This window comes from Bombus impatiens, unplaced genomic scaffold, assembly GCF_000188095.3.
Source record: "Bombus impatiens unplaced genomic scaffold, BIMP_2.2 scf_0360, whole genome shotgun sequence".
In the NCBI taxonomy this organism is placed as follows: domain Eukaryota; kingdom Metazoa; phylum Arthropoda; class Insecta; order Hymenoptera; family Apidae; genus Bombus; species Bombus impatiens.
This window is the reverse complement of record NT_176779.1, coordinates 72,343-84,712: the sequence shown is the minus strand read 5'-3', so window position 1 is coordinate 84,712 and position 12,370 is coordinate 72,343. Positions and strand designations below refer to the sequence as shown.

At 37.0% G+C, this 12,370-nt stretch overlaps 1 protein-coding gene and 2 long non-coding RNA genes across 6 annotated transcripts in view; 1 reads left to right on the top strand and 2 right to left on the bottom strand.

Annotated features, from left to right (window-relative positions):
• LOC117151677 overlaps positions 1–2,168 on the top strand; it is a 17,597-nt gene extending 15,429 nt beyond the window's left edge. Inside the window, exon 3 of the long non-coding RNA XR_004461771.1 lies at positions 2,107–2,168. This is a non-coding gene — a long non-coding RNA (uncharacterized LOC117151677). The remainder of the gene's footprint in view (positions 1–2,106) is intronic.
• The window catches only part of LOC100741104 (dipeptidase 1-like), a 151,843-nt gene extending 149,328 nt beyond the window's left edge, over positions 1–2,515 (bottom strand). The window contains exons 1-2 of one of the 4 annotated variants that reach the window (XM_033320804.1): positions 2,277–2,515; positions 1,890–2,074 (exon numbers count right to left, since the gene is read on the bottom strand). The gene's annotated coding sequence lies outside the window, so the exon portion shown is untranslated. The other 3 variants (XM_024367749.2, XM_033320803.1, XM_033320806.1) reach the window with 3 other exon arrangements.
• Positions 2,516–12,325: 9,810 nt separating this feature from the next.
• The window catches only part of LOC117151679, a 504-nt gene continuing 459 nt past the window's right edge, over positions 12,326–12,370 (bottom strand). Inside the window, exon 3 of the long non-coding RNA XR_004461774.1 lies at positions 12,326–12,364. This is a non-coding gene — a long non-coding RNA (uncharacterized LOC117151679). The remainder of the gene's footprint in view (positions 12,365–12,370) is intronic.

Here is a 12,370-nt window from a genome sequence, read left to right as displayed (position 1 = left end):
GACGGGGCGTCGTCGCGCGAAAATTGTTTGTCGCGGCAGATCCGCGTGGCGATTTAGCCGGACGAGTATTAGGAACGCTCGAGTCGGTGGAAAATCATCAACGGGAGCGAGAGTCAGCCTGATTTATTTATCTATTAGCTGACACTGTACTGAAACGCATTCATACACTCGATACGAATGTGTCCAAATTCTTAGATCCGAAAACGCGAGAGACTAGCGGAAAAAGTTAAAAATTTTTGCAACTTTCTCAATTATATTGCAATATTTCAATATGTACAGTGGTGAGCGTAGTTTTTCGACCAGATATATTTTTGATTATACGTTCAAAAGTGATATTTTCAAAATTTGTATCTACGTAATATTATATAACTATATAAATAGTGTTTAATGGCTGTGCTGTTTTCTTTTACATGGCATGCATAGTATTTAACTTAGCAACATCTGACATTTTATAATAATGTGTTTACTGTAATAATAATCTCTTCTCTCTAAACCTGACATCTTCTAAAATAACAGGAAAATATTTCAAACAGAAACTTACTTACAGAAATTTAGGATAGTTAAAGTTTGCTAACATTTTACGAATTAAAAAATTAAAAAATTTTTCAACTGTCAGATTCTAGATGTGGCCATAGTTCCATTAATTTTTCCATGAAACCTGACGTCTATAACAAAACAAAACCATATTTCAAACAGGACTTGAAACTCACTGCCAGATTCTGAATATGACGAGAGTTCCCATTAATTCTTAAAATTTCAAATATTTTTACATCACAAGAAAATCCACCGAAAGATAGTATTTGTTCACATTTATACGAAATTAAGCCAAAGATGCAACCTCAGATTTGCAAACTGAGAAAAAGAATCTTGGGTCGTCCGTAAAAGCAAGAAACGGGATCCCATCAGCTATCTTCGTCATACGAATCCAGGTCAATCGAATCCTGTTAATTCTTCATACCGTGTCTGGTTTACAAACTCGAGTAAATAGTCGCGTAAAACGCGATACCAACAAACACCAATAAAAACATCCTTCCTTCCTCCTTTTGAAGTACAATTTAAAACTCCTGTGAAACAGGCAGCTTAACGAAAACAAGTATCGAAGATTCGAAGCACTTCGCGAACTTTGACCCTCCAAAATCCTGGCAAACAAACTTTGTGCAAAACTAGCTATGTATTCTTCAGTTTTATTACAAAATCGCCGCTAAAATTAACAACACACTCATATCTATCGATTCAAACACTAACCCGAAAAGAGTCTCGAGAGCAGATTTTATATTGCACGTTTCATTTCGAAAATCCTCAAAGGCAGACGCCTCTATTGATACGAAACAAGTCATACTCCTCACTCCTAGGATAAATCTATTGACACAATAGTTGTAACAGAATACAGATATGTAACTACGAAATCGCAGAGTTTATTATGCTCCATATATATTTAAAAATTTTGACTTCTAATACCACTAACCCAATATAACTAATAATGTATTTACACATGCAGAATTTATTGTATTTGTCCAGGAAATCGAAGAAAAGGGAAGTAGACTTCGTACTGCATATATCGTCTTTAAACTAATTTTAAATTACTCAAAACAAAAATGTTAATTTCTGAATTCTCACTGAAATGGAACGAATCTATCTTGCACGATAAAATCAACACCAGTAGAACTATCAAAGTAATCATCTCTTTAGGATGCCAGATATTTAATCGGAAAACCTAGAGAAAGACAACATGTACCATTTCCAAATTTTTCTTCTCTGATAAATAAAATGAGTCATATCCTTTGTTTCCACTACAATAACGCAATCATGGCCACGAGCAAAGATTGCCAAATATTTAATCAAGAAACCTGCAAAAAGAATCTTGAACGCAGATATTATACTCCACGTACGTCAACAAATTTCTCAGAAGACAGTGATTCCTCATCCCCGAAATCGTTTAGTTTGTAACTTTCCAAGACACTTAGCGAGCTTCCCTTAGCCACGCGTTTCCTCGACTTTACGATCTCGGCCGCAATCTTCTCTCCGACTTTCAGCCGACTCTCGATCCACGAATAAAGACGTTTCTACGAAGCTACTACAGAGCAACGACGTTGATCATTCTCATAGATATCTCCGATTTACGATTACAATTTACAAATCTCATTGGTCCACTCTAACCAGGCGGAAAAGAAAGAAAAAGGGAAGGAAAGAGATATTTCTCGATCAAGGGACAACTGGCGCGACCAGGTATTCACGCGTGGCGATCACTCGAGCGAAAACAAGCGGCGAAGAATTACATTCTACTGGTTATCTGTCAGCCGGCCGTGTTCAACTACGGGCATCCGATTAGACAGTCGCGCGCACTTGCCAGGGTTTGTAACCACTAGACTAATTCACCAGAACCGGGGAGAATGAGCCACACAAGAACCGAGTATATATCACCGAGCGTTCTTCGAGGAGACGACGACGAAAAAGAAACAAAGAACAGAGCCGTTGCGCACTCGGCGACCGCCGCGGCAAGACTGGGGTCTGCTACCCGGCCGGGGTAGCTGCCATGGCAACCCGACAACCCCCGAAAGCTTCATCCCACGATCGGGTCCTCTCGCTCTTTTCCATGGTCTTCCGCAGTCGTCGATCTCTTCCCACGCGATCTCTTTTCATCCGTTGGAACCGTTGCTGCACACACGCTCTCTATCCTCTTCTTTTCACCTCTGTTTCACGCCTACCTCTTCGTCCTTTCACTCGTGTCATTTCACTCGCACTTGCAGCCTCCCTTTCTCCGTTCCTCTTCGCCATCCTCCCTCCCCAATGTTCCTCTGGAGCAGAACGGAGCTGGCCTCGCGCAAGCTCCGACCGCTGCCGGAGGAAAAGTCGCAGAAGCTCGTGGCCTCCAGGAGAATGCTCTGTCGCTCCGACTCTCTCCTTTTCTTTCTATCTACAACGTGAACGTGCGCGCTCTCGCCCGTACAGGCACGCCGTTACCGCGTGATTCTTCTGATACACAGGGTTCTTCTGGTTTTCTTGAATCTTCTGCTGGTGAGATCTGGTGGCGAGCGATTTCGTGACGTTTCCGGAGGAATTGTTGGATTTTCCCTTTATGCGGTCGACCAGCGGCGGTAATTGTTTGGGTGGTTCAATTTTTAGATGAACAGTGGGAAAGGGTTGGCACAGGGTTGTTGAAAGGATGCTGGATTTGGAAGAGGGTTTAATAGTTATGACGGGAATTGTTTTTGGATGTTGGATGAGCTTGTTTTCTCTTTATGTTTTTATGCTTGTCTTCTTATGGTACATTATGCTGTTGGTTATGTTCGTGTCGTATAGTAAATTGTGCTGTAACACATATATACGATAATGATAGCTCTAGCTGTCTTATAAAGAGTTGTCTAAATTACATAATAGATAATCTTGTGATGACTAACCGATTCACAATTATTTTCATTGTTAAAAAATATGTCGGTAAAGATAATAATTCCAGACAATTTCCTGCCGTTTTCTCTGTAGAAAGCAACTGCTTCATATGTTTCTCTTTCAACCTTTACAAATAATTTCGATCACTGTTATGTATCGTAATAGCGTATTAAGGAATAGGGTTATACAACGCTGAAGCTCGATTAAATGCTTAAACCTACCTTTCCCTCGCAGCGAAACTTTCGCTTGCGAGAAGTTAACTTGAAACAACTGTTGTTAATAAAGAAGTTGCTAGTTGCTTGCATAAAAGTTCCGTACTTGCGTAACACATTCTCGCGTTACTTGTACATCCTGCCATAACGTGTTAATTAGGCGAAGTGGAAAATCGATCCGTAAAGTTTTGCCACATCGATCGAATATTTAAGTCGATTGACTTTGCATATTGCTTGGTTGGTTATTGATTTTAAGATATGAATTTAAGATATGAACAATATTGACAATTCATGAAAGGCCTTTTACCCTATTTTTACGTTCTGAGGCCTTTAATGCAGCAATGTAGAAGTAACAAGGTCTAAATTAGAGTGCCTTTCACGTCCCAGCAACTTCCATTCGTATAGAACATTTTCTAAAATATGACACAAATCTGGCTTTGGATTCAAAAGATCCAGCAAAATACATTTGATTGACAGATCTCTGAAGAATGTGCTTTTACACAATGTGAGTACTCAGCTCAAAATTTATGTATTCCATATGTAATTCTAAAGAAAAAACCAGTGGGTAACAATATCATAAAATTATTGCTATCAGAGATACAATAATTAATTACTCTTTAAAGCTAATAATGATTAATTACCCTTATTATTTATTATTCAATAATAATTCAAACTCATTACTATCTTCGGTACTAATTTGTAAAACTAAATATTTATATAATTTGAAATTATCATACAAATTGATAAATTAACTTATTCTCTGTCCATACATTTTGGAAATATCGGTGACAAAAAACAAATTTCAAAGTTTTCTCTCCGTAGGTAAAACAAATTTCTGTTTAGGTTTCATTCCTTTAATTATATTCATAAGTTGCGTGAATATCTATAATTCTATACTCTTCGTAGTTATTAATAATATGTGCAATTTGACACGCAGTTAAAACCTATTTAAGAAGATAGTAGACTTATCTTTCAAGACTTATCTTTAATCTTATGGGAACGACCAAAATCTTACGTATATTTGTCAACTGTCTCAAAAGAGGAAATAAGACGAGCGTCGACATCGTCTTTATCATTCGTTGGAATGCACTCGAAGCTATCGTTTTATCCCCGATGAATGTGAGGATGAAAAAAGACATAGCTTCTGATGGGTCCTCCTCTCTTTCCTCTGTCTTCTTCCTAAGGCGACCCGTATAGATTACAAAGGAATAGCTTGTAGGAATGTCGAGCTGGTTCTTTACTGGGTGAGAAATGCCAGCTCTCGAATTTCTTCTTCCTGTATTCGCGCATCGGATGCCTGCGAAACAAACGACTTCATTTTCGCGCAGTTACAAGGGATGTTGCCTTTCCACTTTCTGACAACTGTCGCTACACTTTCTGGTCGTTTCTATTCCAAGATTACAATTTAAATAATCGATTTTTAATTTAAGGAAAAATATTATTTAATTTAATTTAATTATCATTTAACTTAATTAAAAAATCTTGAATTTGAAGGAAAGGATTACTTAATGATACGAGTTTTATTGCACTGCAGCATTGTTGGAAACTTAGGATTGCAAGCAGGTTACTCAAGAGATGTAAATTAAAATAGTAACTATAACTTTCGTAAGTGACTATAGGATACAAACACGTGAAATTATTCCCGCATAGTAACAGCCAATATACAGTTTTCAATGCAGGATGGAAAGAAGAGGCGCTATAGCCACGATTCGTCCTAAAAAATCGTTTAGCGGAAACAGTATATCGGTGTGCAGTGGTCAAAAGATTAAACATCAAAGGCTAAGTCTACACTCGATTAATTCTTGGCCGGCGGATGACGGTCGGTGAATGGCGATTACTGAGTCATTTCTAATCCATATATTTTTTGAACTATGTTTTAGCCGTTATCTTATCGTTATTGTTATTATAACGTTATTTTTTACAATTGCTAGCTTGCACAAAGTGCTTGTAATTTCTTACGACACAAACTATATGTACCAAAAAATATTGTTAAATATACTGATAAACATACTATCTATCACAACTAATCTTCGATGTATCAATCTTATATCAAAAATATTGGTAGCATATTCTGCATATTTTTTATGCATTTAACGTTTATCGCACATTTAACGTGCGGTCTAGTTACATATTATCTTTTCATTATTATTAAAGGACCGCGGGTCTATATTTCAAAGATCAACATACATTGGAAACTATAGCCTCTACCTATGTTTTCACGCCACCAAATCATACTGCAACCGATGTATAATAAAAGGAAGGAGGAAAATTTTGTTCCACACGTAAGATATTCATAATGTCGAAAACAGATGTTCCCAACAGGAGATGTCGAAGAAAGATCAAAAACTGACGTTCAGCTGTTGAATTTAAGGAAATTCCGCTTCCCGACGGCGGATAATCTAAAATTAAGGAAAACATATACGCCACCCTCCAACGTTCTGCATAAGCAATGCATCGTGCGAGACAGACGAATTTATTTGAACCCGTTGTCTTGGCCACAATTACTGTAAACGTATCCTTCACTTTTAAGAGGTAATTATTACTGTGGAACGATAAATCTGCTTTAACGTAGCTCCCCTCCACCTGCAAAACACCTTTTCCCTGTCTCCTGCTTTTCCACGCTCTATTATTCTTACTCCTCCCCCTTTCACCCCGTATGTCCCTTTCCCTTTGTATAGCTTTCAGAATTTCTTTCACGATTTCTTTCTCTATTTCCCCCTTTCTCTTCCAACTCTCTTCCTCTAGATCTCACTCTGTTCTTTTTATCTTGATCGTTAAGTCTTCCCCTATTTTCCCTCCATTTGTTTCTTTCTGGCTTCTGCTTGTTGTACATGCATCGTTTCTTTGAACTGTTTACCCTTCTTTATATGTATACACAAAGCGATACGTAGTTTACGGTTGTAGGAAGGAAGTTCTCCATAATTTCGCAGATTTCGTTCTGTTCTGCAGATTAGAGAGACTTCAGTTCTGGGAGAACTTGAGGCTTCAGTCATTACTTACTAATAAAATCATTAAAATATGACGCGCAATATATTGCACACGAAATTTTTCCAGGGTAAGACTTCAAATATTTTTGTGAATGAATGAATATCGTTCGCAAAACGATTCCTCCTACATATTAATTCCATCATTCTGAGCAGTTAATCCTCAACTACCGCTACTGCTATTCATTCACATAAAAAGCCACGTTTTCAGCGTTATACTGGAGAAAATCAAACTTTCCACGCAACCATTCAACTTGCGTTAAAAAGAATTAATACTCTGTATTTTCACATGGATCATGTTTGCGCTCGTAACACAGTTCTCGTTTCGAAATCCTCCTACATACGAATCAAAATAAAACCGTAAACGAAGTTTCCAAAACATTTCTAACATTCATCCAGGCCGGAGGTATGGGGACAACTGTAAATTATCCTTGGTAGAGCATAGTCACTAAGTTATAGCAAAATGCCAGTGGTTTTCAGGCTTTTTTTCGTGGACACATCTCCGTGAAAAAGGGGGTGATAAGGTAGTGGGCTGGCCAAACTAGCGTTTGCTGTCAGCAGAAAGAGAGAGAAGAGTTTTAAACGGTTCTTAATTTAATTTTAAGTAGATTCGGACCCCTCTCCCAACTTGTAGCCACGTCTGTTGGAATTTAATCGCGCTGTTTTAAGGAAATAGTTGTAAAACGAGAAACTGCCAGCATATTCTGGACTTTTTATGAAAGGTCCGATCGTTTTTAGAAGCTATCGAAATGTGTCCCGGTTGTAGTTGGAATAAATAATTCCATCATCTAAAACAATTCCTTTCGACAAATTCGTACAAAGTCTACACTTTAGTATATACAAAAGTATACATACTTTTACTTACTGAATTTTGCGTATCTAATTTATCAAAGAAACCAAAAACGCATTTTGTCAAAAAGATATTTATATTTGCACGACAGTACAATTATTATTAATATATTTCTAATAGGAATTTAAGAAATTATTACTAAACTGTAAAATCATCCGCAAAATGAATTTTCACTTTAAGAATATGGTTTAGTGAGTTCATATTAATATTTTTTTTCCTTCGCTATGTCCTTCAAGTTTGTCCCTTAAAATCTGACGCACGTTGCATAATCAAGGCTCATTAAACTCTTTGGAAGTGGTACGATGTTATTACGTTTCATGTAATTCCGCTCACGAAGCAGGATGCAATAATGGAGAATCGCAAAAGAATATATTTCCGCGATTTAATCCAGTTTTACATCGAAATTAATTTCCAATACTTATTTGAAGAGGCGAAGTTAGAGAATAAATGTCGTAAGTAGAATGCAGAACGCGATATCGAGCGTTTCGAATGGTCCAATCAATAACTCGAAACCAACCAGGTAAAGTTACGCAGAAACGCGTGTAATTAATTCAACTGGGAACTGCGTCATTAATACCTATCAACGATGTTGCAGCGTCATAATTAGATTATCTTTTAATATAAGCCTGTCTACCTCCGACGGATATATTTTCGATCAGCTGTTGGGTTATTAACACGATCATTGTCTTAATCACGTGCTTGCGTGAATCACGCATAGACAACGTGACACAATATGGTAAAACGTGACGAAGATACAGAATAATTCATTCTTCTATAGGTCTCGGTTTCTTTTGGTCATTGTTTTCAACCTCAGTTCACATTTCTGAAATTCTATATATCATTCAAAATATTACGGACCCATTCGTTGCGATACATTTGTTACAATAAATTTTTGTCTCAATAAATTTTTTTTATGTACGTACCTCTTGATAGATGATGTCGTTTGCCACGGTAGGTCAAATTTTGATACATTTGGGGTTAAGATCCATTGAATTTTTCCAAGATGAATAATTGGAACGTTAGAAACGTTATCCATTCCCGTTTTAATTATTTTCACGCCTAGTTTGTAAGAGAATTGACACTTGTCCGTCGATATTTTCTGCTGTTGAAACGACTGTATAATGAGGGATCAGCGAAAACAAGAGCACGAGGCGTTTTTTTTCTTTTATTTAATATTTCACATTCACAATTTGTCCAATTTGGATATTTGGTAGAATTTTGTAGCTGTTTGATTATTATGTGGGTGGCTACCCCCAGTGAGGTACCATCTTCGTGTTTGTTAGGTTATATCCTTTATGAACGAGGCGTGAGTGCAATATCATAATGTGACAGACTTATCGAAAGATTTCAAATTTACATATAAATCTCACTTTGCTGCTAGCAAAATTATGTTCCATCACTGGGCTGTACAGACAGCTATGTCGTTTGTACAACAAGAGTGATTCAAATGCAAGCAGGTATAAAAAAATATTTGATTGAAAATTCCAAGATACATTGCTTGCGTAGTAATTTCTTTAAATATTTGGGGAATTTATGGAAATGTATAAGCAGATGTTCACGAAAATGCATACGAGGAAAGTAGGAAACTTGAAACGCGCGGAAGAAAAAAGAAATGAATAAAATTCTCGCTGGAAAATAAATAATTGATTTCCAATTTTATTGATATATGTACATGTTCCTCTTTTTCTAGACTCTTTTTTTCCACAACAAAGTTTATTGTTCAAGTTATTCGCAAATGCGTGGCTGTAGTCCTTGTAAGGATTTTTATTCTCCTTTTTCCAATTTCTCCTTTTCCTCTTTTCTCGTTTTCGTTTGTAGGAAATGTATGAAACCATAATTATGTATGATTTATTCCGCCAATTACGATTATTATGAGTTACAATGACTTACGAAAATCGATTTGAATATCGATTTTATATTCGCAGAAAAAAATAACAATTCTGACGCGGAACGTTTTGTTGGTGGATTTTAACCCTGAGTTGCGTATTTTTAAATATTGGCTTAAAGTGATACAAATTAATATTAAATTGATTTTACGGATGAAACGGTGAATAAATTACATAAAAAAATTACAAACATATAAAATTTAGGCCATATTATAACGAAAAGAGAATTGAATTTATTCCTATATATATCAAAAACAGAAAGACTATATATTTAAAAAAAATTTTGTTTGAAAATAGCAATTAAATTAAATTCATACAAATTGAGAACCATATGTACTTTTCAATAATGAGAATTACATTTCTTTATTTTACATTATTTCACTTTTTTAGGTAATTCTGTTTCCAATTTTCTCTACAAAAGAAAAGAATCGATGCGTTTTAATTAACATTATTCAACTTTTCTTCATGAACGATCACGAAATTTTTTAACCAATTCTTTTCATTTTTCGTGATGAAAGATTAATCATTGAATCTTTTAGTTAAACTTTCCTTTTCAAAGATTCTTACAGAGATCCCCTGGACTGACTGTATCTCTGCTTGTAAATTATTCGGTGAAATATCACAGAAACGGGACACGACGCTTTTTCCATTTCGTTTCGACGTATACCATTAAAATCGGTTAAATTCCACCATTTCGATTTAGCTTCCAACGTAACAAACAGAGATGTAGATAATAGATGGAACGAAACGGTGTCCAAGCTACGACCATGAAAAATCCAGAAAACAATAATCGGAACGGAATGATAAACGGGTGACGGCCGATTTTCAGGGCGAAATTATTTTTCGGAGGAGGGAACATGGGGGAAAAGAAGTCGATGCTCGTCGAAACTTTCAATTAATAGTCCGTTCTCAAACTGTCACACGCACTTGAATGTTTTTATCCGTTATCAACGTGAATTCGCATACTAGTCAAAATTTCACTATAAGTCGATAAAACGTTTTCGACTGGGTAATACACGACTGAGAATTCGTGTCGATTCGTTTCATCGATACGTGGGTATGCGAACGAAGGGCTTAATTTTGAATTCCATAAGACCCGAAGTCAGAACAAATTCATTCTTTTTGGAATATTACTAATATATAGAATTATACACTGCCACTCAGAACTCTACGTAGACATTTGCTTACCTCTGGCAGGATGTAATTTAATTAGAAACATCAAAGACAATTTTTTTCTTTATAACAATTCCCTGTAATGATTTCTTTTAGAAAAATAGGGCAAGATTTGCAAGTTGCTTAATGTGAAACGCCTGAAACTTTCAGCGTACGGTAGGTCTTGCTAAGTTTACATCGATCTTTTAGTGTCCAAAAAAGTTCTCAGCTAGAGGCACGATTAATTAAAAAGCGTCTGCCTGGCTAGTACTATAATCCAATGCGACGGGATTATCGGCGAGCACTCGAATCTGTAAAATAAACCTTCGAGTGAACTTAAAACGCGAACGAAAAGAGAGGGCCGGACAGATTTGAGGGAGAGGGAAAGACGAGAAGTCCGTTCCACTGATTGAATCGAGAGCTCCGCGATTTATCGACAACGCGCGAGGGACAAATAAACGAAGGGGGAAAAGGTAGAAGAACGAAAAGGGAAGTCGGATAGAAAAAAAGGGAATCGATGGAAGGACAGCTGTAACGAAACGATAATAGCGCTAATTGATGCGCCGACGAATCGATAAAAATCGGACGAATGAGCGGGTCACCGGGGTACAAGAATTGGGTGCACGCGCGAGAATCGTTGTTTGTCGCTGCAACGAGATACAATTTATGGTCGTCAGCTATTCGTCGTAATCACAATGTCCCGTGTACGCGACTTGTTTTCCCAGAGTTCGAGGCCAAACGCTTTCCATCGACAACGAGTTTCGAAATTTCTGTTTGTCGCCTAACTATTCGCCGATGTTTTATTGGCTGTATGGTAACTATAACAGAGATTTTAACAGACGAATAAGAGATCTGGAAAATAAAAATATGATAGACTATGTTTAAAAGAGTTCTCTGCATTTTCATCAAGTAGGTGCAAAAGTTATACAAAACCGTTCTTTTTCGGATTGGACTATTCCTTGGTAATAAAATTTCTGTGGAACTGAAACGTCCATAGAAATCATTACAACATTCTATTTGATTGTTTAGAAATGAAATAAAATTTATCTGTTGTTACGTCGTGCGACATTCTACCTAGATCAGGCCACTCACCGCTGACGGGATGGCAACCAGATGTCCGCACGCCTTCGCTGCGTACCTTCAATAGTCTTAAGAGTCGATCATAAATCTTAGGAATTTCTAAGGTCCTTCAGATCGAACCAAACATCTGCACTAAGTCACTGTCTAAAGGTTATTGTTTATTACGGAAAGATAGAAGTTCGTCTTTCTCATGTACAATGTTTCATACTAGCAACTTTCTCTCGGGGCGGTTAACACCCTTCCTCCACCCGTCCACACCAATCCAGAAAATTAACCAATTACCAGAGAAGTCCTTCCCTCACTCTCCCAACAAGAACTTGGTCTTAACAAATCAGCTTTTCTCGCATCATTAGACCCACCCATCGCAAGTGTCCTCCGCTGCATCATCGTTACAGAAAGTCAGTCTTTATACATTTTTTGAACCTTCAACATCTAAGCGTGCGTCGCGTACAACACCTTGTTACTCTAGCTATCAATCGAATTTAATTGTACATTTCTAGTTAAGAAGTTGTTGGAATAAACATTAATTATATTCGTAAAGTCAATTTAACCATCCCTATTATCGCAACCGAAATCAGGGGATCGATCATTTCGTGGCGTCGATTATCCAATCATAACGGGAATTTACGACTCCCGTTGACGTGCTTTCTTGCGATCGCGTTTCCCCGCGAATGGTCGAAACATCTGTAATTGTATGATTAGCTTCTAATGAGAATAATATTTTATTTTATAATTCTAAATATATAGATTTATTAATTCTAAATAAATACAATATGGCGGCAGTTGATAGCAAATACCACCGGACGACACCAACTAGTG